Source organism: Dermacentor albipictus, chromosome 10 (assembly GCF_038994185.2).
Source record: "Dermacentor albipictus isolate Rhodes 1998 colony chromosome 10, USDA_Dalb.pri_finalv2, whole genome shotgun sequence".
Taxonomy (NCBI): Eukaryota; Metazoa; Arthropoda; class Arachnida; order Ixodida; family Ixodidae; genus Dermacentor; species Dermacentor albipictus.
Genome location: NC_091830.1, coordinates 76,113,895 through 76,139,450, shown reverse-complemented (window position 1 = coordinate 76,139,450; position 25,556 = coordinate 76,113,895). Strand labels below are relative to the sequence as shown.

The window sequence follows — 25,556 nt, the reverse complement described above, 5'->3', positions numbered from 1 at the left end:
CCCCTTCCGCCCGGTTGCGAAATGCGCAGTTGCTGCCGGAGCACAACGCGCCTCCCTGCCATCCCGCCATGGCCTTTCGCGCGACGAAAGACGGCGTTTGCTCTCCGCTTTCTTCCTTCGCGCGCGCCAGGTTGAGCCGCGATTGTCGGTTCCCCCCTTCCGCCCGGTTGCGAAATGCGCAGTTGCTGCCGGAGCACAACGCGCCTCCCTGCCATCCCGCCATGGCCGTTCGCGCGACGAAAGACGGCGTTTGCTCTCCGCTTTTTTCGCGCGCGCCAGGTTGAGCCGCGATTGTCGGTTCCCCCCTTCCGCCCGGTCGCGAAATGCGCAGTTGCTGCCGGAGCACAACGCGCCTCCCTGCCATCCCGCCATGGCCTTTCGCGCGACGAAAGACGGCGTTTGCTCTCCGCTTTCTTCCTTCGCGCGCGCCAGGTTGAGCCGCGATTGTCGGTTCCCCCCTTCCGCCCGGTTGCGAAATGCGCAGTTGCTGCCGGAGCACAACGCGCCTCCCTGCCATCCCGCCATGGCCTTTCGCGCGACGAAAGACGGCGTTTGCTCTCCGCTTTCTTCCTTCGCGCGCGCCAGGTTGAGCCGCGATTGTCGGTTCCCCCCTTCCGCCCGGTTGCGAAATGCGCAGTTGCTGCCGGAGCACAACGCGCCTCCCTGCCATCCCGCCATGGCCGTTCGCGCGACGAAAGACGGCGTTTGCTCTCCGCTTTTTTCGCGCGCGCCAGGTTGAGCCGCGATTGTCGGTTCCCCCCTTCCGCCCGGTCGCGAAATGCGCAGTTGCTGCCGGAGCACAACGCGCCTCCCTGCCATCCCGCCATGGCCTTTCGCGCGACGAAAGACGGCGTTTGCTCTCCGCTTTCTTCCTTCGCGCGCGCCAGGTTGAGCCGCGATTGTCGGTTCCCCCCTTCCGCCCGGTTGCGAAATGCGCAGTTGCTGCCGGAGCACAACGCGCCTCCCTGCCATCCCGCCATGGCCTTTCGCGCGACTAAAGACGGCGTTTGCTCCCCGCTTCCTTCCTTCGCGCGCGCCAGGTTGAGCCGCGATTGTCGGTTCCCCCCTTCCGCCCGGTTGCGAAATGCGCAATTGCTGCCGGAGCACAACGCGCCTCCCTGCCATCCCGCCATGGCCTTTCGCGCGACTAAAGACGGCGTTTGCTCCCCGCTTCCTTCCTTCGCGCGCGCCAGGTTGAGCCGCGATTGTCGGTTCCCCCCTTCCGCCCGGTTGCGAAATGCGCAGTTGCTGCCGGAGCACAACGCGCCTCCCTGCCATCCCGCCATGGCCTTTCGCGCGACGAAAGACGGCGTTTGCTCCCCGCTTCCTTCCTTCGCGCGCGCCAGGTTGAGCCGCGATTGTCGGTTCCCCCCTTCCGCCCGGTTGCGAAATGCGCAGTTGCTGCCGGAGCACAACGCGCCTCCCTGCCATCCCGCCATGGCCTTTCGCGCGACGAAAGACGGCGTTTGCTCTCCGCTTTCTTCCTTCGCGCGCGCCAGGTTGAGCCGCGATTGTCGGTTCCCCCCTTCCGCCCGGTTGCGAAATGCGCAGTTGCTGCCGGAGCACAACGCGCCTCCCTGCCATCCCGCCATGGCCGTTCGCGCGACGAAAGACGGCGTTTGCTCTCCGCTTTTTTCGCGCGCGCCAGGTTGAGCCGCGATTGTCGGTTCCCCCCTTCCGCCCGGTCGCGAAATGCGCAGTTGCTGCCGGAGCACAACGCGCCTCCCTGCCATCCCGCCATGGCCTTTCGCGCGACGAAAGACGGCGTTTGCTCTCCGCTTTCTTCCTTCGCGCGCGCCAGGTTGAGCCGCGATTGTCGGTTCCCCCCTTCCGCCCGGTTGCGAAATGCGCAGTTGCTGCCGGAGCACAACGCGCCTCCCTGCCATCCCGCCATGGCCTTTCGCGCGACGAAAGACGGCGTTTGCTCTCCGCTTTCTTCCTTCGCGCGCGCCAGGTTGAGCCGCGATTGTCGGTTCCCCCCTTCCGCCCGGTTGCGAAATGCGCAGTTGCTGCCGGAGCACAACGCGCCTCCCTGCCATCCCGCCATGGCCGTTCGCGCGACGAAAGACGGCGTTTGCTCTCCGCTTTTTTCGCGCGCGCCAGGTTGAGCCGCGATTGTCGGTTCCCCCCTTCCGCCCGGTCGCGAAATGCGCAGTTGCTGCCGGAGCACAACGCGCCTCCCTGCCATCCCGCCATGGCCTTTCGCGCGACGAAAGACGGCGTTTGCTCTCCGCTTTCTTCCTTCGCGCGCGCCAGGTTGAGCCGCGATTGTCGGTTCCCCCCTTCCGCCCGGTTGCGAAATGCGCAGTTGCTGCCGGAGCACAACGCGCCTCCCTGCCATCCCGCCATGGCCTTTCGCGCGACTAAAGACGGCGTTTGCTCCCCGCTTCCTTCCTTCGCGCGCGCCAGGTTGAGCCGCGATTGTCGGTTCCCCCCTTCCGCCCGGTTGCGAAATGCGCAGTTGCTGCCGGAGCACAACGCGCCTCCCTGCCATCCCGCCATGGCCTTTCGCGCGACGAAAGACGGCGTTTGCTCCCCGCTTCCTTCCTTCGCGCGCGCCAGGTTGAGCCGCGATTGTCGGTTCCCCCCTTCCGCCCGGTTGCGAAATGCGCAGTTGCTGCCGGAGCACAACGCGCCTCCCTGCCATCCCGCCATGGCCTTTCGCGCGACGAAAGACGGCGTTTGCTCTCCGCTTTCTTCCTTCGCGCGCGCCAGGTTGAGCCGCGATTGTCGGTTCCCCCCTTCCGCCCGGTTGCGAAATGCGCAGTTGCTGCCGGAGCACAACGCGCCTCCCTGCCATCCCGCCATGGCCGTTCGCGCGACGAAAGACGGCGTTTGCTCCGCTTTTTTCGCGCGCGCCAGGTTGAGCCGCGATTGTCGGTTCCCCCCTTCCGCCCGGTCGCGAAATGCGCAGTTGCTGCCGGAGCACAACGCGCCTCCCTGCCATCCCGCCATGGCCTTTCGCGCGACGAAAGACGGCGTTTGCTCTCCGCTTTCTTCCTTCGCGCGCGCCAGGTTGAGCCGCGATTGTCGGTTCCCCCCTTCCGCCCGGTTGCGAAATGCGCAGTTGCTGCCGGAGCACAACGCGCCTCCCTGCCATCCCGCCATGGCCTTTCGCGCGACGAAAGACGGCGTTTGCTCTCCGCTTTCTTCCTTCGCGCGCGCCAGGTTGAGCCGCGATTGTCGGTTCCCCCCTTCCGCCCGGTTGCGAAATGCGCAGTTGCTGCCGGAGCACAACGCGCCTCCCTGCCATCCCGCCATGGCCGTTCGCGCGACGAAAGACGGCGTTTGCTCTCCGCTTTTTTCGCGCGCGCCAGGTTGAGCCGCGATTGTCGGTTCCCCCCTTCCGCCCGGTCGCGAAATGCGCAGTTGCTGCCGGAGCACAACGCGCCTCCCTGCCATCCCGCCATGGCCTTTCGCGCGACGAAAGACGGCGTTTGCTCTCCGCTTTCTTCCTTCGCGCGCGCCAGGTTGAGCCGCGATTGTCGGTTCCCCCCTTCCGCCCGGTTGCGAAATGCGCAGTTGCTGCCGGAGCACAACGCGCCTCCCTGCCATCCCGCCATGGCCTTTCGCGCGACTAAAGACGGCGTTTGCTCCCCGCTTCCTTCCTTCGCGCGCGCCAGGTTGAGCCGCGATTGTCGGTTCCCCCCTTCCGCCCGGTTGCGAAATGCGCAATTGCTGCCGGAGCACAACGCGCCTCCCTGCCATCCCGCCATGGCCTTTCGCGCGACTAAAGACGGCGTTTGCTCCCCGCTTCCTTCCTTCGCGCGCGCCAGGTTGAGCCGCGATTGTCGGTTCCCCCCTTCCGCCCGGTTGCGAAATGCGCAATTGCTGCCGGAGCACAACGCGCCTCCCTGCCATCCCGCCATGGCCTTTCGCGCGACTAAAGACGGCGTTTGCTCCCCGCTTCCTTCCTTCGCGCGCGCCAGGTTGAGCCGCGATTGTCGGTTCCCCCCTTCCGCCCGGTTGCGAAATGCGCAGTTGCTGCCGGAGCACAACGCGCCTCCCTGCCATCCCGCCATGGCCTTTCGCGCGACGAAAGACGGCGTTTGCTCTCCGCTTTCTTCCTTCGCGCGCGTCAGGTTGAGCCGCGATTGTCGGTTCCCCCCTTCCGCCCGGTTGCGAAATGCGCAGTTGCTGCCGGAGCACAACGCGCCTCCCTGCCATCCCGCCATGGCCGTTCGCGCGACGAAAGACGGCGTTTGCTCTCCGCTTTTTTCGCGCGCGCCAGGTTGAGCCGCGATTGTCGGTTCCCCCCTTCCGCCCGGTCGCGAAATGCGCAGTTGCTGCCGGAGCACAACGCGCCTCCCTGCCATCCCGCCATGGCCTTTCGCGCGACGAAAGACGGCGTTTGCTCTCCGCTTTCTTCCTTCGCGCGCGCCAGGTTGAGCCGCGATTGTCGGTTCCCCCCTTCCGCCCGGTTGCGAAATGCGCAGTTGCTGCCGGAGCACAACGCGCCTCCCTGCCATCCCGCCATGGCCTTTCCGACGACTAAAGACGGCGTTTGCTCCCCGCTTCCTTCCTTCGCGCGCGCCAGGTTGAGCCGCGATTGTCGGTTCCCCCCTTCCGCCCGGTTGCGAAATGCGCAGTTGCTGCCGGAGCACAACGCGCCTCCCTGCCATCCCGCCATGGCCTTTCGCGCGACGAAAGACGGCGTTTGCTCTCCGCTTTCTTCCTTCGCGCGTGCCAGGTTGAGCCGCGATTGTCGGTTCCCCCCTTCCGCCCGGTTGCGAAATGCGCAGTTGCTGCCGGAGCACAACGCGCCTCCCTGCCATCCCGCCATGGCCGTTCGCGCGACGAAAGACGGCGTTTGCTCTCCGCTTTTTTCGCGCGCGCCAGGTTGAGCCGCGATTGTCGGTTCCCCCCTTCCGCCCGGTCGCGAAATGCGCAGTTGCTGCCGGAGCACAACGCGCCTCCCTGGCCATCCCGCCATGGCCTTTCGCGCGACGAAAGACGGCGTTTCCTCTCCGCTTTCTTCCTTCGCGCGCGCCAGGTTGAGCCGCGATTGTCGGTTCCCCCCTTCCGCCCGGTTGCGAAATGCGCAGTTGCTGCCGGAGCACAACGCGCCTCCCTGCCATCCCGCCATGGCCTTTCGCGCGACGAAAGACGGCGTTTGCTCTCCGCTTTCTTCCTTCGCGCGCGTCAGGTTGAGCCGCGATTGTCGGTTCCCCCCTTCCGCCCGGTTGCGAAATGCGCAGTTGCTGCCGGAGCACAACGCGCCTCCCTGCCATCCCGCCATGGCCGTTCGCGCGACGAAAGACGGCGTTTGCTCTCCGCTTTTTTCGCGCGCGCCAGGTTGAGCCGCGATTGTCGGTTCCCCCCTTCCGCCCGGTTGCGAAATGCGCAGTTGCTGCCGGAGCACAACGCGCCTCCCTGCCATCCCGCCATGGCCTTTCGCGCGACGAAAGACGGCGTTTGCTCTCCGCTTTCTTCCTTCGCGCGCGCCAGGTTGAGCCGCGATTGTCGGTTCCCCCCTTCCGCCCGGTTGCGAAATGCGCAGTTGCTGCCGGAGCACAACGCGCCTCCCTGCCATCCCGCCATGGCCGTTCGCGCGACGAAAGACGGCGTTTGCTCTCCGCTTTTTTCGCGCGCGCCAGGTTGAGCCGCGATTGTCGGTTCCCCCCTTCCGCCCGGTCGCGAAATGCGCAGTTGCTGCCGGAGCACAACGCGCCTCCCTGCCATCCCGCCATGGCCTTTCGCGCGACGAAAGACGGCGTTTGCTCTCCGCTTTCTTCCTTCGCGCGCGCCAGGTTGAGCCGCGATTGTCGGTTCCCCCCTTCCGCCCGGTTGCGAAATGCGCAGTTGCTGCCGGAGCACAACGCGCCTCCCTGCCATCCCGCCATGGCCTTTCGCGCGACGAAAGACGGCGTTTGCTCTCCGCTTTCTTCCTTCGCGCGCGCCAGGTTGAGCCGCGATTGTCGGTTCCCCCCTTCCGCCCGGTTGCGAAATGCGCAATTGCTGCCGGAGCACAACGCGCCTCCCTGCCATCCCGCCATGGCCTTTCGCGCGACTAAAGACGGCGTTTGCTCCCCGCTTCCTTCCTTCGCGCGCGCCAGGTTGAGCCGCGATTGTCGGTTCCGCCCGGTTGCGAAATGCGCAGTTGCTGCCGGAGCACAACGCGCCTCCCTGCCATCCCGCCATGGCCTTTCGCGCGACGAAAGACGGCGTTTGCTCCCCGCTTCCTTCCTTCGCGCGCGCCAGGTTGAGCCGCGATTGTCGGTTCCCCCCTTCCGCCCGGTTGCGAAATGCGCAGTTGCTGCCGGAGCACAACGCGCCTCCCTGCCATCCCGCCATGGCCTTTCGCGCGACGAAAGACGGCGTTTGCTCTCCGCTTTCTTCCTTCGCGCGCGTCAGGTTGAGCCGCGATTGTCGGTTCCCCCCTTCCGCCCGGTTGCGAAATGCGCAGTTGCTGCCGGAGCACAACGCGCCTCCCTGCCATCCCGCCATGGCCGTTCGCGCGACGAAAGACGGCGTTTGCTCTCCGCTTTTTTCGCGCGCGCCAGGTTGAGCCGCGATTGTCGGTTCCCCCCTTCCGCCCGGTCGCGAAATGCGCAGTTGCTGCCGGAGCACAACGCGCCTCCCTGCCATCCCGCCATGGCCTTTCGCGCGACGAAAGACGGCGTTTGCTCTCCGCTTTCTTCCTTCGCGCGCGCCAGGTTGAGCCGCGATTGTCGGTTCCCCCCTTCCGCCCGGTTGCGAAATGCGCAGTTGCTGCCGGAGCACAACGCGCCTCCCTGCCATCCCGCCATGGCCTTTCCGGCGACTAAAGACGGCGTTTGCTCCCCGCTTCCTTCCTTCGCGCGCGCCAGGTTGAGCCGCGATTGTCGGTTCCCCCCTTCCGCCCGGTTGCGAAATGCGCAGTTGCTGCCGGAGCACAACGCGCCTCCCTGCCATCCCGCCATGGCCTTTCGCGCGACGAAAGACGGCGTTTGCTCTCCGCTTTCTTCCTTCGCGCGTGCCAGGTTGAGCCGCGATTGTCGGTTCCCCCCTTCCGCCCGGTTGCGAAATGCGCAGTTGCTGCCGGAGCACAACGCGCCTCCCTGCCATCCCGCCATGGCCGTTCGCGCGACGAAAGACGGCGTTTGCTCTCCGCTTTTTTCGCGCGCGCCAGGTTGAGCCGCGATTGTCGGTTCCCCCCTTCCGCCCGGTCGCGAAATGCGCAGTTGCTGCCGGAGCACAACGCGCCTCCCTGCCATCCCGCCATGGCCTTTCGCGCGACGAAAGACGGCGTTTGCTCTCCGCTTTCTTCCTTCGCGCGCGCCAGGTTGAGCCGCGATTGTCGGTTCCCCCCTTCCGCCCGGTTGCGAAATGCGCAGTTGCTGCCGGAGCACAACGCGCCTCCCTGCCATCCCGCCATGGCCTTTCGCGCGACTAAAGACGGCGTTTGCTCCCCGCTTCCTTCCTTCGCGCGCGCCAGGTTGAGCCGCGATTGTCGGTTCCCCCCTTCCGCCCGGTTGCGAAATGCGCAATTGCTGCCGGAGCACAACGCGCCTCCCTGCCATCCCGCCATGGCCTTTCGCGCGACTAAAGACGGCGTTTGCTCCCCGCTTCCTTCCTTCGCGCGCGCCAGGTTGAGCCGCGATTGTCGGTTCCCCCCTTCCGCCCGGTTGCGAAATGCGCAGTTGCTGCCGGAGCACAACGCGCCTCCCTGCCATCCCGCCATGGCCTTTCGCGCGACGAAAGACGGCGTTTGCTCCCCGCTTCCTTCCTTCGCGCGCGCCAGGTTGAGCCGCGATTGTCGGTTCCCCCCTTCCGCCCGGTTGCGAAATGCGCAGTTGCTGCCGGAGCACAACGCGCCTCCCTGCCATCCCGCCATGGCCTTTCGCGCGACGAAAGACGGCGTTTGCTCTCCGCTTTCTTCCTTCGCGCGCGCCAGGTTGAGCCGCGATTGTCGGTTCCCCCCTTCCGCCCGGTTGCGAAATGCGCAGTTGCTGCCGGAGCACAACGCGCCTCCCTGCCATCCCGCCATGGCCGTTCGCGCGACGAAAGACGGCGTTTGCTCTCCGCTTTTTTCGCGCGCGCCAGGTTGAGCCGCTATTGTCGGTTCCCCCCTTCCGCCCGGTCGCGAAATGCGCAGTTGCTGCCGGAGCACAACGCGCCTCCCTGCCATCCCGCCATGGCCTTTCGCGCGACGAAAGACGGCGTTTGCTCTCCGCTTTCTTCCTTCGCGCGCGCCAGGTTGAGCCGCGATTGTCGGTTCCCCCCTTCCGCCCGGTTGCGAAATGCGCAGTTGCTGCCGGAGCACAACGCGCCTCCCTGCCATCCCGCCATGGCCTTTCGCGCGACGAAAGACGGCGTTTGCTCTCCGCTTTCTTCCTTCGCGCGCGCCAGGTTGAGCCGCGATTGTCGGTTCCCCCCTTCCGCCCGGTTGCGAAATGCGCAGTTGCTGCCGGAGCACAACGCGCCTCCCTGCCATCCCGCCATGGCCGTTCGCGCGACGAAAGACGGCGTTTGCTCTCCGCTTTTTTCGCGCGCGCCAGGTTGAGCCGCGATTGTCGGTTCCCCCCTTCCGCCCGGTCGCGAAATGCGCAGTTGCTGCCGGAGCACAACGCGCCTCCCTGCCATCCCGCCATGGCCTTTCGCGCGACGAAAGACGGCGTTTGCTCTCCGCTTTCTTCCTTCGCGCGCGCCAGGTTGAGCCGCGATTGTCGGTTCCCCCCTTCCGCCCGGTTGCGAAATGCGCAGTTGCTGCCGGAGCACAACGCGCCTCCCTGCCATCCCGCCATGGCCTTTCGCGCGACTAAAGACGGCGTTTGCTCCCCGCTTCCTTCCTTCGCGCGCGCCAGGTTGAGCCGCGATTGTCGGTTCCCCCCTTCCGCCCGGTTGCGAAATGCGCAGTTGCTGCCGGAGCACAACGCGCCTCCCTGCCATCCCGCCATGGCCTTTCGCGCGACGAAAGACGGCGTTTGCTCCCCGCTTCCTTCCTTCGCGCGCGCCAGGTTGAGCCGCGATTGTCGGTTCCCCCCTTCCGCCCGGTTGCGAAATGCGCAGTTGCTGCCGGAGCACAACGCGCCTCCCTGCCATCCCGCCATGGCCTTTCGCGCGACGAAAGACGGCGTTTGCTCTCCGCTTTCTTCCTTCGCGCGCGCCAGGTTGAGCCGCGATTGTCGGTTCCCCCCTTCCGCCCGGTTGCGAAATGCGCAGTTGCTGCCGGAGCACAACGCGCCTCCCTGCCATCCCGCCATGGCCGTTCGCGCGACGAAAGACGGCGTTTGCTCTCCGCTTTTTTCGCGCGCGCCAGGTTGAGCCGCGATTGTCGGTTCCCCCCTTCCGCCCGGTCGCGAAATGCGCAGTTGCTGCCGGAGCACAACGCGCCTCCCTGCCATCCCGCCATGGCCTTTCGCGCGACGAAAGACGGCGTTTGCTCTCCGCTTTCTTCCTTCGCGCGCGCCAGGTTGAGCCGCGATTGTCGGTTCCCCCCTTCCGCCCGGTTGCGAAATGCGCAGTTGCTGCCGGAGCACAACGCGCCTCCCTGCCATCCCGCCATGGCCTTTCGCGCGACGAAAGACGGCGTTTGCTCTCCGCTTTCTTCCTTCGCGCGCGCCAGGTTGAGCCGCGATTGTCGGTTCCCCCCTTCCGCCCGGTTGCGAAATGCGCAGTTGCTGCCGGAGCACAACGCGCCTCCCTGCCATCCCGCCATGGCCGTTCGCGCGACGAAAGACGGCGTTTGCTCTCCGCTTTTTTCGCGCGCGCCAGGTTGAGCCGCGATTGTCGGTTCCCCCCTTCCGCCCGGTCGCGAAATGCGCAGTTGCTGCCGGAGCACAACGCGCCTCCCTGCCATCCCGCCATGGCCTTTCGCGCGACGAAAGACGGCGTTTGCTCTCCGCTTTCTTCCTTCGCGCGCGCCAGGTTGAGCCGCGATTGTCGGTTCCCCCCTTCCGCCCGGTTGCGAAATGCGCAGTTGCTGCCGGAGCACAACGCGCCTCCCTGCCATCCCGCCATGGCCTTTCGCGCGACTAAAGACGGCGTTTGCTCCCCGCTTCCTTCCTTCGCGCGCGCCAGGTTGAGCCGCGATTGTCGGTTCCCCCCTTCCGCCCGGTTGCGAAATGCGCAATTGCTGCCGGAGCACAACGCGCCTCCCTGCCATCCCGCCATGGCCTTTCGCGCGACTAAAGACGGCGTTTGCTCCCCGCTTCCTTCCTTCGCGCGCGCCAGGTTGAGCCGCGATTGTCGGTTCCCCCCTTCCGCCCGGTTGCGAAATGCGCAATTGCTGCCGGAGCACAACGCGCCTCCCTGCCATCCCGCCATGGCCTTTCGCGCGACTAAAGACGGCGTTTGCTCCCCGCTTCCTTCCTTCGCGCGCGCCAGGTTGAGCCGCGATTGTCGGTTCCCCCCTTCCGCCCGGTTGCGAAATGCGCAGTTGCTGCCGGAGCACAACGCGCCTCCCTGCCATCCCGCCATGGCCTTTCGCGCGACGAAAGACGGCGTTTGCTCTCCGCTTTCTTCCTTCGCGCGCGTCAGGTTGAGCCGCGATTGTCGGTTCCCCCCTTCCGCCCGGTTGCGAAATGCGCAGTTGCTGCCGGAGCACAACGCGCCTCCCTGCCATCCCGCCATGGCCGTTCGCGCGACGAAAGACGGCGTTTGCTCTCCGCTTTTTTCGCGCGCGCCAGGTTGAGCCGCGATTGTCGGTTCCCCCCTTCCGCCCGGTCGCGAAATGCGCAGTTGCTGCCGGAGCACAACGCGCCTCCCTGCCATCCCGCCATGGCCTTTCGCGCGACGAAAGACGGCGTTTGCTCTCCGCTTTCTTCCTTCGCGCGCGCCAGGTTGAGCCGCGATTGTCGGTTCCCCCCTTCCGCCCGGTTGCGAAATGCGCAGTTGCTGCCGGAGCACAACGCGCCTCCCTGCCATCCCGCCATGGCCTTTCCGGCGACTAAAGACGGCGTTTGCTCCCCGCTTCCTTCCTTCGCGCGCGCCAGGTTGAGCCGCGATTGTCGGTTCCCCCCTTCCGCCCGGTTGCGAAATGCGCAGTTGCTGCCGGAGCACAACGCGCCTCCCTGCCATCCCGCCATGGCCTTTCGCGCGACGAAAGACGGCGTTTGCTCTCCGCTTTCTTCCTTCGCGCGTGCCAGGTTGAGCCGCGATTGTCGGTTCCCCCCTTCCGCCCGGTTGCGAAATGCGCAGTTGCTGCCGGAGCACAACGCGCCTCCCTGCCATCCCGCCATGGCCGTTCGCGCGACGAAAGACGGCGTTTGCTCTCCGCTTTTTTCGCGCGCGCCAGGTTGAGCCGCGATTGTCGGTTCCCCCCTTCCGCCCGGTCGCGAAATGCGCAGTTGCTGCCGGAGCACAACGCGCCTCCCTGGCCATCCCGCCATGGCCTTTCGCGCGACGAAAGACGGCGTTTCCTCTCCGCTTTCTTCCTTCGCGCGCGCCAGGTTGAGCCGCGATTGTCGGTTCCCCCCTTCCGCCCGGTTGCGAAATGCGCAGTTGCTGCCGGAGCACAACGCGCCTCCCTGCCATCCCGCCATGGCCTTTCGCGCGACGAAAGACGGCGTTTGCTCCCCGCTTCCTTCCTTCGCGCGCGCCAGGTTGAGCCGCGATTGTCGGTTCCCCCCTTCCGCCCGGTTGCGAAATGCGCAGTTGCTGCCGGAGCACAACGCGCCTCCCTGCCATCCCGCCATGGCCTTTCGCGCGACGAAAGACGGCGTTTGCTCTCCGCTTTCTTCCTTCGCGCGCGTCAGGTTGAGCCGCGATTGTCGGTTCCCCCCTTCCGCCCGGTTGCGAAATGCGCAGTTGCTGCCGGAGCACAACGCGCCTCCCTGCCATCCCGCCATGGCCGTTCGCGCGACGAAAGACGGCGTTTGCTCTCCGCTTTTTTCGCGCGCGCCAGGTTGAGCCGCGATTGTCGGTTCCCCCCTTCCGCCCGGTTGCGAAATGCGCAGTTGCTGCCGGAGCACAACGCGCCTCCCTGCCATCCCGCCATGGCCTTTCGCGCGACGAAAGACGGCGTTTGCTCTCCGCTTTCTTCCTTCGCGCGCGCCAGGTTGAGCCGCGATTGTCGGTTCCCCCCTTCCGCCCGGTTGCGAAATGCGCAGTTGCTGCCGGAGCACAACGCGCCTCCCTGCCATCCCGCCATGGCCGTTCGCGCGACGAAAGACGGCGTTTGCTCTCCGCTTTTTTCGCGCGCGCCAGGTTGAGCCGCGATTGTCGGTTCCCCCCTTCCGCCCGGTCGCGAAATGCGCAGTTGCTGCCGGAGCACAACGCGCCTCCCTGCCATCCCGCCATGGCCTTTCGCGCGACGAAAGACGGCGTTTGCTCTCCGCTTTCTTCCTTCGCGCGCGCCAGGTTGAGCCGCGATTGTCGGTTCCCCCCTTCCGCCCGGTTGCGAAATGCGCAGTTGCTGCCGGAGCACAACGCGCCTCCCTGCCATCCCGCCATGGCCTTTCGCGCGACGAAAGACGGCGTTTGCTCTCCGCTTTCTTCCTTCGCGCGCGCCAGGTTGAGCCGCGATTGTCGGTTCCCCCCTTCCGCCCGGTTGCGAAATGCGCAATTGCTGCCGGAGCACAACGCGCCTCCCTGCCATCCCGCCATGGCCTTTCGCGCGACTAAAGACGGCGTTTGCTCCCCGCTTCCTTCCTTCGCGCGCGCCAGGTTGAGCCGCGATTGTCGGTTCCGCCCGGTTGCGAAATGCGCAGTTGCTGCCGGAGCACAACGCGCCTCCCTGCCATCCCGCCATGGCCTTTCGCGCGACGAAAGACGGCGTTTGCTCCCCGCTTCCTTCCTTCGCGCGCGCCAGGTTGAGCCGCGATTGTCGGTTCCCCCCTTCCGCCCGGTTGCGAAATGCGCAGTTGCTGCCGGAGCACAACGCGCCTCCCTGCCATCCCGCCATGGCCTTTCGCGCGACGAAAGACGGCGTTTGCTCTCCGCTTTCTTCCTTCGCGCGCGTCAGGTTGAGCGGCGATTGTCGGTTCCCCCCTTCCGCCCGGTTGCGAAATGCGCAGTTGCTGCCGGAGCACAACGCGCCTCCCTGCCATCCCGCCATGGCCGTTCGCGCGACGAAAGACGGCGTTTGCTCTCCGCTTTTTTCGCGCGCGCCAGGTTGAGCCGCGATTGTCGGTTCCCCCCTTCCGCCCGGTCGCGAAATGCGCAGTTGCTGCCGGAGCACAACGCGCCTCCCTGCCATCCCGCCATGGCCTTTCGCGCGACGAAAGACGGCGTTTGCTCTCCGCTTTCTTCCTTCGCGCGCGCCAGGTTGAGCCGCGATTGTCGGTTCCCCCCTTCCGCCCGGTTGCGAAATGCGCAGTTGCTGCCGGAGCACAACGCGCCTCCCTGCCATCCCGCCATGGCCTTTCCGGCGACTAAAGACGGCGTTTGCTCCCCGCTTCCTTCCTTCGCGCGCGCCAGGTTGAGCCGCGATTGTCGGTTCCCCCCTTCCGCCCGGTTGCGAAATGCGCAGTTGCTGCCGGAGCACAACGCGCCTCCCTGCCATCCCGCCATGGCCTTTCGCGCGACGAAAGACGGCGTTTGCTCTCCGCTTTCTTCCTTCGCGCGTGCCAGGTTGAGCCGCGATTGTCGGTTCCCCCCTTCCGCCCGGTTGCGAAATGCGCAGTTGCTGCCGGAGCACAACGCGCCTCCCTGCCATCCCGCCATGGCCGTTCGCGCGACGAAAGACGGCGTTTGCTCTCCGCTTTTTTCGCGCGCGCCAGGTTGAGCCGCGATTGTCGGTTCCCCCCTTCCGCCCGGTCGCGAAATGCGCAGTTGCTGCCGGAGCACAACGCGCCTCCCTGGCCATCCCGCCATGGCCTTTCGCGCGACGAAAGACGGCGTTTCCTCTCCGCTTTCTTCCTTCGCGCGCGCCAGGTTGAGCCGCGATTGTCGGTTCCCCCCTTCCGCCCGGTCGCGAAATGCGCAGTTGCTGCCGGAGCACAACGCGCCTCCCTGCCATCCCGCCATGGCCGTTCGCGCGACGAAAGACGGCGTTTGCTCTCCGCTTTCTTCCTTCGCGCGCGCCAGGTTGAGCCGCGATTGTCGGTTCCCCCCTTCCGCCCGGTTGCGAAATGCGCAGTTGCTGCCGGAGCACAACGCGCCTCCCTGCCATCCCGCCATGGCCTTTCGCGCGACGAAAGACGGCGTTTGCTCTCCGCTTTCTTCCTTCGCGCGTGTCAGGTTGAGCCGCGATTGTCGGTTCCCCCCTTCCGCCCGGTCGCGAAATGCGCAGTTGCTGCCGGAGCACAACGCGCCTCCCTGCCATCCCGCCATGGCCGTTCGCGCGACGAAAGACGGCGTTTGCTCGCCGCTTTCTTCCTTCGCGCGCGCCAGGTTGAGCCGCGATTGTCGGTTCCCCCCTTCCGCCCGGTCGCGAAATGCGCAGTTGCTGCCGGAGTACAACGCGCCTCCCTGCCATCCCGCCATGGCCGTTCGCGCGACGAAAGACGGCGTTTGCTCTCCGCTTTCTTCCTTCGCGCGCGCCAGGTTGAGCCGCGATTGTCGGTTCCCCCCTTCCGCCCGGTCGCGAAATGCGCAGTTCCTGCCGGAGCACTACGCGCCTCCCTGCCATCCCGCCATGGCCTCTCGCGCGACGAAAGACGGCGTTTGCTCTCCGCTTTCTTCCTTCGCGCGCGCCAGGTTGAGCCCTGATCGTCGGCTTCGCTCGCGTGCTTTCACTCGCACGTACAGCATGCAACGCGCGGGGACGCTGTGGTCGCCCTTGGTCTTTATGAGCAACATCGCGGCGACGCCAACGGCAAAAATGCGCTGAGAGTGACCGTACTATAATTGCTATTGCAATTATACGGTCAATAAGTCGAACAAGAGTGCATTTTTACCGCAAGATTGTCGGTACTTATCTTAAAGCTTGTGCTATAGTTTTAGAACTCTTTCAGAGAGGTCGTGCCTCGTCAAACCGCTGACATCCATTCGTGTGTAGCGATATGTGCATCGAATTAGTTAAAATGTTGATTACTGAAACTTCCTAATTAGTCAGATATGCATTTCATTTCCAGTGTAAGTGATCCCTGCCTCTTCGAGTAATGCAGCTCAGTAGGCAGGTTTGTGCGATATGCCACAGGCGATTTAAAAAAAGTATGTTCGTAAAAGTAAAAACAAGGGACGTATTCTGAAACGTTCGCCGCGGCGAACTTTTCGCACTGGCCACGCCTCCGCCGTAGCGGCGCGCGCTGAATGGCTGCTTTGACAAAACCGGAAATTCACTTGCGCCACCTGAATTTCCGGTTTTGTCAAAGCAGCCATTCAGCGCGCGCCGCTACGGCGGAGGCGTGGCCAGTGCGAAAAGTTCGCCGCGGCGAACGTTTCAGAATACGTCCCCAATACACCCGGCGTATAGTGACACTATGTGCCTGCCAACCCTCCCGGAGTTTTCGTAATGGTTTAGAATTTGAGCTTGTTTTGCGATTTTGTGAAGGTCTGTCAGTATTTAGGAGCAGTAAGTTTTGTTCGCCAAAAAGTTTCACTCGTTCTTCCATTGGTGAAGAGATAACGCAGGAAGGGTATATACTGGCTCCGCGCATTAAGCTTATGCAGACGAGTTCCGGAATCGGGCGAAATCGGCAACAGCGAATTCGCTCAGTAAGCCACCGTAATCTAAATGCAAAGTTCTCGTCCCCCTTTGCATTTTCAGTTTCGCTGCGGCATGTATATGCAGCGTTTACTGCTGCGACAAAAAGGCATTCGAGAGAGGGCCGGCACCGAGAACCGCTGCTGAGGACGAGGACGCGGGTTCGATTCCTCCCGTGGCGGTACCATTCCGGCCGGCGCGAAATACAGAAACGCTCGTATCTATATATCACGCATTGGGCGTACGTTAAAGAGCGCCTGGTGGTAAAAAAAAGAGAAAAGACAATCACGAGTCCCTTCCACGACGACGCTCCTCATCAGGTCATAGTTCTGGCACGCAGAAACCCAGAATTTAAAATTTTAATTCTATACTCTATAGCGTCGTAAGAATTTTTCGGGCACATAGGGGCTCGGAAGCAGCAGCTCCCTTTGTCTCCAGTCCGTCGCAGCCTTCCACAAGTGCATATATAGCGACGCTGCAGTGGTGCGGAGCAAAGTGAAAACGAAGTGGAGGAAACGAGGCAAGGATGAATAAGTTGATAAAATGGGGACTTGTAAAAAAAAAGAGAAAAGAGCGTGGGTGATCAATCTTGACGGGCGCGCACTCTCCATTGTAGTCACGAGGCTGGCCGGCCGCATAATGCGAGCGGAATGCGAGCGCCGGCAGCTATGTAGCGTTAGCAATAAAAGTATCGCACAATCCGGACTGCGAAAGGCCCGCTTTTGCGGATTGGCTTCGTCTTTGACTCATTACGAGCAGGCAATGACGGAGAGAGCGAAAGGAAAGTCAAGAGGGGCGGAACAGTTGTTTGGCAATATTCTCTCTCTCTCTCTCTGTGTGTGTGTGTGTGTGTGTGTGCGCGTGCGTGCGTGCGTGCGTGCGTGTGCGCGCGCGCGCGTGTGTGTGTGTGTGCTTTTCAATGGCGCACAATAGCCTCTTCGGTCGCGCCGTCCTCGGCTAGGTAATGAACGTCGGAGCCGATAAGACGGCACTTTTCGCTGGTTCATTGAATCGTGTCTTCCTCTACGACTCCTCGTCTCTTTTTTAAGTTCATTATTTCTGTTTTCTTAAGTCTTTGTTGGCTGTCTGCGGCGAGTTTCCGCTGGGAGACCTTGTTCTGGCCGAAAGTGCTGCATGTGACCGATCAGCCTTAAGCATGACGACAGGGACGGAGTGACAGCTTAATTGGTTCCCCAAGAAGGGCACCTAGTGTCTCTGGTATAGTTAAATATTCCCGTCTCTTTTCTGTCTTAAGAGGAAGCTTTAGCTCGGACCCAACTCCGACGCGGCCTATTCAAATACATGTAAAAACGCAAAAACGTTTTGCGCAAAAACGCAAAAACCCCTGGACCGATTTTGATGAAATTTGTTGCATTTGAGAGAGTAAGATAAATTCGAGTGACTGTTGGAAGCAGAATTTTGATTTAGGGCTTGAATTTTGTTAGAAAGATTTTCAAAAATTCAGAAGTTTGAAAAAAGTAGAAGCACGAAGTTTACAAACTAATAGCTCTGCATCAAGAACAGATATCGCAGTTCTGTAAACGGCATCCATTAGATCATTCAAAGCGGACAAATATTATATGTCATTTTACATCTTACGTGAATTTGTTACATTGTTTACGAGGGTTCTGCAAAAGTTGTAATTACATATTAAATTTTTTGAGGTTCATGTGTAACATATCAATTTTGTCCGCTTTAGATGTGCTATCCGATACAATTCACAGAATTGCGATATCATTTTTTCTTGTTGAGTGTCAAAGTTGTAAACTTGATAGTTTCGTTTTTTGAAAATTTGCGATTTCTGCCAATCTTTAATAAAAAATTGAAGCCGTAAATCGAAAATTCAAAACCAACAGTCACTAGATTTTAAGTTTTTCTTTTAAATGCAACAAACCTCGTCAAATTTGGTGCGGTAGTTGCCGAGAAAAACGAATTCTCCTTTTACATGTATTTAGATAGGAGCACCCGAGCTAAAGCTTCCTCTTAAGGAGACACCAGTTATAAAGGCTAAAGAAGCTTAGACAGATGAACCATTTCTTGGGAACGCTATCCTCGTTAATTTCGCAATAATAGCTTTATTCTTAAAAGAGACTATGAAACTGTATAAAGTGCCATTTCCGTTTTTCTTTAATTTCGCCTGAAGCCCGAGCGTCGGTACGTGAGTGTGACGTGACGGATTTCACGGCATATTTTTAGATGAGTAAATCGAAGAATTCTGCTAGTTTTTCATCCGTTTTAATTGGCGCTAAGCGAAACTGAATTTCGGATACTAACGCAGGCGGACATACCGGACAGGATGAGAAGGCCTTCTGGCCCTGTTTGGTGTGTCCTTCTGTGTGAGTAGCCATACTCCGTTTCGCTCAGCGCAAATTCAAAAATATTTTGCTTTAATCCGTTAGCATTAGGAGTGTCAAAGTGGGAATGAGTGTGTGTTTGTGAAATGTGGGTAGGCGGCCGCGGTAGTGGAGGCAGAGCACGGAAGCTGTCAACTTTATGAGGCCATTAATTAAGACTTTCCGCTCTTGTATCGTCGTTTCAACGAGACGTCTTATATCAGAGGCGTCTTCAACGGAGGCAGTCAACGCACCTTCATTAAAGAGGTCTTAGTGGCGCAGCTGGTACTAAACATCATTACACATGCCTAGCGGTGAACACGTTTGTGTCAGACACCCCTCCTCGTGTGAGAAATTGCAGTGTCGAAGTTCGTCTACGTAGTCAATTTGATAACAGCGAGCACATCATTGAAGCGATAGCCATGACAATAATTTGCCATGACCTTGCCACGGCTATGGAGTATTCCTTCGCAGCCAAATTACGCGAGCAAAGTTGCCGGCTGGCGAACGATCAAACTGTCCCTCGAGGACGTGGCGAGAAAGGCATTAGCCTACTCATAGTATCTGATCAAATGTGGAACATCGGGAGCAGATACGTCACACGCAGCGGGGAACTGCAAGGATTGGTTGCGGAAGACCACTCTCGGCAGGACGCTACAAGGTTCTGTCACGAAAACGAGCTTCATAAGCGGAACAACCGAAGTGATGATATGCTTCCTGCGACCTGCGTGCTGGAGAAACTAAAGAATTAGACCAACGCACACTAGAATCACTTTGGTCATTGAATGCCGTGGGAATTGCGCCACAGGAATCAACTCATAGGCATGCAGACACGTCTGTTTTCCAGCGTAAAACTGCAAAGGTCGGAAAGCGGTACCAAGTATCCGTGACCTGTAAAGAACTTTATATTGAGCAACTACAAGACAACGGGAGCGTCGCACTCAGTCGTTTACGAAATCTGGTTAAGCGCATCTCGATGCCCGCAGGATTGATCGAGAAGTACGATACGGCGATTCGTCAATACATTGTTTCCGGCCATGCTGAAATTGCACTTGACGAGGAATCGATGGATGGCCATGCGCACGAGGAGGTTATTCGGGAGGACTCACAAGCAAGCTGCGCGTGGTTTTTGATGCGCCCTCTCACGCCGAACGAGAGAGATCTCTGAGCAGTTGCCTCGAAACTGGCCCGAACCTAAACCGAGACTTACTGCAAGTTCTCCTTCGCTTCAGATGGCACCTAGTGCCCATGACAGCATACATCGAGGAGGCGTACCTGCAAGTAGAGACACGAAAAGAAGACCGGGACCTGTTCAGATTTCTGTGGTTTAGCAAAAGTCCTGCTGTTCCTTTTAAGGAAGAAGCGGTAGTGGTTTGGCGTATGGCCAGAGTAGCCCTTGGATCCTACAGCAAGTTCATTCGTGCTTACAGCTACTGTACAGCATCACTTGAAGACACAAGTCTGTGCCGAGGGCCGTAGCACAGCTACTTCTGAAATCATTTTACATCGACGACCTCTTGTTCAGAGCAAATTACTTAGAAGTAGCGACAACTCTTTACAGGTGCACGAAAGAGCTGATGGATAATGCTGGCATGTCTGTAAGGAAATGGAGCTGAAACTGTAAACAACTAGAACGAGCGTTCGACTCCAACGATGCCCTTAATTACCCCTCAAGGCAATAAGAACGCTGGACATCAAGAGAGAGTGCTCGGGTTGGGTTGGTCTAAAGCAACAGACGCCTTCATCTACAACCTGGGGAACATCTTTACTTTCTTGAAGAAGGCAAAAGACACTAAGCGTTTTATGCTTCAGATAGTGTCAAGGATCTACGGCCCATTAGGATTTCTAGTACCGTACGTAGTGCGAGGAAAGATGCTGTTTCAGCAGTAATGAATTTCGAAGGTGAAATGGGACGATCGTGCTGGTCACATTGCGGCAAAATGGCACGACTGGAGAAACGAGTCTGCCGCGAGACAACGTCCTCCGTCACCTCATGAACGGAACAGTAGAACCGTGCGACATTCAGCTGCACTTTTCGTCAACGCAAGCACAAAAGCGTACAGAGCTCGTACAAAGCTTCGCGGAGAAGGTGTAAGTGGGAGTGTGGCTAGCACTCTGATTGTAACCAAGTCAAGGATAGAGCCACCAAAAAGCTCTATCCTTGCCTCGACTAGAGCTAATGGGGGCGTTAGCAGGAAGCTGGCTCTTAAAATATATAGTGGAAACCTGTGGCGGTATCATGCCGAGAGCGCAACGTTTTCTGTGGACTGACGCAACCATAGTGCTGGTATAGTTACAGCGAGCGCCTTCGACTTTAGACGTTTTTGTGAAGAACCGAGTCAAAGAAATTCTGTCTAATACTTCGGAAGGTAGCTGGCGGCATTGTCCAAGAGAAACCAATCCTGCGGATATACTGACCCGAGGTGTTTCCTTAGATGCACTGTCTAGCGATGTAGGCTGGTGGCAAGGACCAGCTTGGCTGAGTAAGGACTCGGAAAAATGGCAACGTGTGAAGTATTCACAGCCCCAAATCAACGACGTCCTAGGTATAACAGCAACAAAACCAAGGACGCTCCACTCTGCAGGAAATCTGGTGCAGTTAGCCCCACTGCTTGACGCCACGAATTAAGTTAAGCTCACTGCACACGCTTAGCCACGTAACAGCATGGGCGCAGCGCTTGGTCTCCAGCGTTAAGTGCAAGATTAAAAGAGCTGCAGTCATCTCTGCTGAAGAAATATTGGCAGCTGAAAGATATTGGATTCGGCAAGTTCAAACTGAATCGTTTCCCGAAGTGAGGAGTTGGCTACTAGAAAGACGAGGTGCGCCCAGTAATTCATGGGTGGCACAACGACACCCATTTTTCGACAGAACGGGCTTCTACGTGTCGGAGGAAGGCCACAAAACCTGACAGCGGGGATGTGAAGCATCCACTGCTACTACTAAGTCGACATCGTTTCACCGAGCTGGTATTTGCGGATGGCCATCGTCGAGTCATACACGGAGAAGTAACGGCGGTGAGACACAACGTATGCGAACGATCCTGGGTCTCAAGAGCAGAGCAAGCGGCTAAGAAAGCAATTAACCGATGCCTGCTACGCGTCCTGTTTTCGCATAAAACCCATTGTGACGCCGTCCCTGCTGCTTCGAGTCTGCCAGGTCGAAAAGACGAAACGTTTTGACACTACTGAACTTGATTTCGCCGGACCGTTGTATGCGAAGTCATGTGAGAGCTCCGATAGGAAAATGTACATCGTACTTTTCAAATGTGCAGTAACAAGAGCCTTGCATTTGGAACTGGTCTCAGATATGTCTTCACCTGCGTTCCTCTTGGCATTCCGGCGTTTCATTGCAAGAAGGGGACTTCCAAGTACCACTTACTCTGGCAATGCCTTAACCTTTAAGAGAACGTCGCGGGAGCTATAAAAATGTGGAAAGTACTACGACAAGACGACTTCCAGGCTTACATTGCGAACCAAAGAATTCAATGGAAATCCATCGTTGTAGCGGCCCCATGGTGGGGAGGCTGGTGAGAACGGTTGGTCGGAACCGTAAAAATGGCACTCCGCAAAGCTATAGGTCGAAGCTGTCTGTGCGCTGAACTTTGAACTGTTATGACTGATAGTGAAGCGGTGTTCAATTCACGGCCACAGTATCAGCCTGAGTATCACACATTGTGATACTCAGGCAGGCCCTCACGTCAGCGCATTTCCTAGTGGGCCAGCAACTTACGACGTTACCAGATGGAAACACGGTGACAGACCGAGCAACCAGCCACGATGGCAATGAATATCAGCGGCGCTTTCAACATCGACAAAAAAATGGTTAATGACTTCTGGAAGCGATGGAAACATCAATATTTTTCGAGACTACCATCGGCTCACCGCTCGCCCACGCATCACTCAAGAAATTTAACGGTTCGCGACATCGTATTAGTCCACACTCCTAAGACGGCCAAGTCATCCTGGCCACTGGCACGGCTTCAAGGGGTATAGCCAGGCGGCGAGGGACTTGTGTGTGCCTGTTTAATCCGATTAGAGGGAGGCAGTCTTGAAGAGGTCAGCGCAGAAGCTAAATCGCCTGTAACTAGATGTCACCACATTTGCGGCACCGGAGGCTGTTGTTGTTGTTGTTGTAGCCTGTGATGCGTGTGGCGCCTACCCACGATGGGGGATTGGCCAAGAAATGGGTGGATTATTCGAAATTGTTATGGGGCATAAGTTTCCTAATAGCTACTGAAATAGCATTGAATAGCGCAGAATTACCCGTTAAATAAAATCAGGAAGGTCATATTGAATGAGTAATAATTAATTTAAAAGTAAAAATAAAAAGAAATGAATTTAGCAGGGCATTCGTTGAGATTCCGTAAGAAATGTTCGGACAGCGAAGCATGCATCCCCGTGGCTGAATCCCAAAGTGGACGCTCCGAACGAAAGAATTTCGGAGATTCGCGGACGACGAAGACAAAGAGTGGCTCGTGAGCGGCTGCCTCCGCGGCTGGCGCCAAGAGGTGCGCGCATCTTTATCGTCATCGTGTTACCTCCCCTGTTCTTTCCGCCGCCATTGAAGGCTTCGGTGGGTGTCTCGCGGGTCCGCCTTTTCTGGCGGCGCTACGTATAAGGCGTCGGCTCTCCACGACCGTCACTGCCAGCTGGTACGTAAAACTTCACGGCATCGTCGCCGTTGGTCTTTCCTTCTTGCGCCTTTTCTAGCTTACCATGCAAATCTGTTCTCGCGGTAAGAGTGGAATTTGGAGTATCGTAGGAAGATAATTTACTAATATGGCTTAAGTTATGCTTTCTCTACTAACTATTTCACATCATTCCGTACACTCAGTGGCTTGCGTGCTCGGGTTTATTTATTATTTTGTCCACACTCGTGCCTTTTCGACTGCGATTACTAAGAATTATAAAGAAGGCTTTGCCGGCATTTTTTTTTTCACTAAGGTGGCTTGGAGTGCACGACTGCTGTGTGAAACTATGAATGTGGGCTTAAGTTCACGGCGTCCTTTTTGCCTAATCGTGGTCTACGCGCATCATTGCACGGAGTATCAGCAAAGGGGGCCAACGAGTGTAAGAGGGATTCATTCAAAAGCGATAAGAGGGACGATTGGAGTGTTGATGAAAAAGAATTCACTGACGATACTTTTTAATGCGAAATTTGAGCGCAGCTCTATACGTGTTTTCATTTCGCGATATATTGGCTGGTGCGGACAATAGGTCTGGTGGGGCACATTTCAAACGGAGCTAAGTGTGGTGCGACTGTCTCCAAATCTGTAGATAGCGAGAGGCAGCGCGCGTGGGTGCGATTCACAGCAGCCGCCGCAGACAGACCTCCGCTCAGGCAGCGCTTTGTTTCCATATATGGTATCTGCCGACGCGCTCACCGCATGCCACCAGTGAACAGACGACGGTGCGCTACTCTGGCGCCACCTCGTAGCGCTCGTCGCCGCAGAGCCCGTCTTGCGCGGCACTATGCTTTTCTTCTCACGCTTTCTCCTTACACTCCTCCCCCGCTTTCAGCCTTATGGTTCCGCTGCACCTAAAGCCCCTGTTACGTTTCGCCTACGACGCGCGGTAAAGCCAGCGCGGATGCAACGTACGCCGGAGCTTCGTTCCAAGCGGCGGACATTTTGGCCCGTTCGGAGCGGCCGCGAGCGCGCCCCGCCGAGCGCGTCCCGGCATGTTCAGTGCCACGTGTCTTTGTGTGTGCGTGTGTGTGGGTGTGCCCACGCTTGTCAAAGCGCGGCAGCCGGGGAGAGGAGCTCCCCCAGTGTGAAGCGAGGAGGTCTGACCGGCGCCGGCCCGTCTGATGCGTCACCTCCTTGTTCCAACGTGTCTCTCAGTCCGTCCGTCGCCGCTGTCACGTGGTGTCATCTCGTGACCTTCCTTCTTGCCCGCGACCCCAAGAGTATAAGAGCAGCTGCCCCCGGACGCCAGGAGAGAGGCTCCGATTTCTTCTGTTGAGTAACGTGCTCTCCCGTCTCTCTACTTCGGTCGACCTGACCGCCCGCTCTTTGCGATGCTAGAATAAACAAGTTGTTCTGTTAGCAGTCGCCTCATGCTTTGCTGGGACCTTCGGATGCTTCCAGTGTGCCCCAGGCCGCCAGGCCAACGCTACCCTTGGGGCTTGCGACCCATTTGCAACAACGAGCGCCAACGGTCCGGTTGCAACAACGGGTGTCAGCACTGAGGTTCCGACAGCTGGTGGCAGCGCTGAGATTCCAACAGCCGGTGCCATCGGTGCGGTTCAAACATCTGGTTGCCAGCGGTGGGATCGCGACAACGGAGGCCAGCAGCGAAGAAATGCGGTTGACTGTATGCTGAGCAGCACAACGACCATCCGGGAGCAGTGCAACGAGCCCTGTGTGATGACTGGTTGCCTGCAGCGGAACGACTGCGCTGAAATCTTGGCTGCGAGGTTTGGTGAGTGCGGGACTTTCTTCTTCTGAGTTTTGCCAGGCTTTTGTTAGTGTCAGAAACAGAGCTGGTAATTGTGGTTGTCGTTGCTGCCGGGTTAGTTGCGGCAAGACAATAGTAGGCAGTAGAGAAAGCAGCATTCAGAGCAGCCATGGATTTGAAGTCGTTGCGCAAACCGAAATTGTTGGAGCTTGCAAGAGAGTTGGGTCTGGATGTCTCAGACAAACTCAGAAAACCAGAACTGCTAAGGGTTATTCTTGAGTTAGGAGCTGAGGATGACGAGCTGTCGGAATGCCTTGAGACCATTGAGGAGAGGGAGACTGCAAAAAGACAGGAGCTTGAACGTAAAGAACAGAGAGAGAGAGAGATGAGCTTGAACGAAAAGAACGAAACGAGAAAGAAAAAGAAGAGCGTGACCGTCAACACGCTTTGGAAATGAAGCGTCTCGAGGTGGAGATGGAACGCGCTCGTAATGGAAGTCAGGCACACGGTGCAGGAGAACGAGTATTGTTTAAAATGACTGACCTGATGCGGCCGTTTAAGCTTGGAGAGGACATTGGTTTGTTCCTGGTTAACTTTGAGCGAACGTGCGAGAAGCAGGGGTTCTCTCGGGAAACGTGGCCACAGCGCTTGCTCACTTTGTTACCCGGCGAGGCGGCCGACGTAGTCGCTCGCTTGGAGAGAGAGGAGGCAGAGGATTTCGACAAAGTGAAATCGAGTCTGCTAAAAAAGTACAGGCTGTCCGCGGAGGCGTTCCGTCGGAAGTTTCGAGAAAATGAGAAAGGCAAAAGTGAGTCGTATACAGAGTTTGCCTACAGGCTTATGTCAAACATGCAGGAGTGGCTCAAAGAAGAGAAAGCGTTTGGTGACCACGAGAAAGTTCTGCAGTGTTTCGGGCTGGAACAGTTTTATAGTCGGTTACCTGAGAACGTGCGGTACTGGGTCTTGGATAGGCCAGACGTTAGTACGGTGGCTAGAGCCGCTGAGCTAGCCGAAGAGTTTGTGACGCGTCGGGCTCGCGGAGCTAAGGACGGTCAAAAGGGTGAATTTGGCTCGAAGTTTGAGAGGCCGAAGTTCACGCCCATGAGAGCAAAGGGGGACACACGTAGTGCGGACGCGAGTGAAAGCAGTCCGACTGAACGTAAGGAGACGGCGGCAGCCGAAGCCGAACGCAGAAAGCGGTTCGAGACGAGGCAAGCACGCGTTTGTTATACGTGTCAGAAGCCGGGTCATTTTTCGGCGCAGTGTCCAGAAACAAAAACAAAAGTCGTGTTTTTGTCATTATGCAGCACTGA

The 25,556-nt window shown here is 59.0% G+C and overlaps 1 protein-coding gene across 3 annotated transcripts in view; it reads left to right on the top strand.

Annotated features, from left to right (window-relative positions):
• LOC135898784 (BTB/POZ domain-containing protein 10-like) overlaps window positions 1-25,556 on the top strand; it is a 242,535-nt gene that overhangs the window by 182,294 nt on the left and 34,685 nt on the right. Inside the window, exon 1 of one of the 3 annotated variants that reach the window (XM_065427966.2) lies at window positions 22,331-22,496. The exons of the other annotated variants lie outside the window; for them this stretch is intronic. The gene's annotated coding sequence lies outside the window, so the exon portion shown is untranslated. Of the gene's footprint in view, window positions 1-22,330; window positions 22,497-25,556 lie in introns of those variants that run through there. 3 annotated transcript variants of the gene reach the window in all.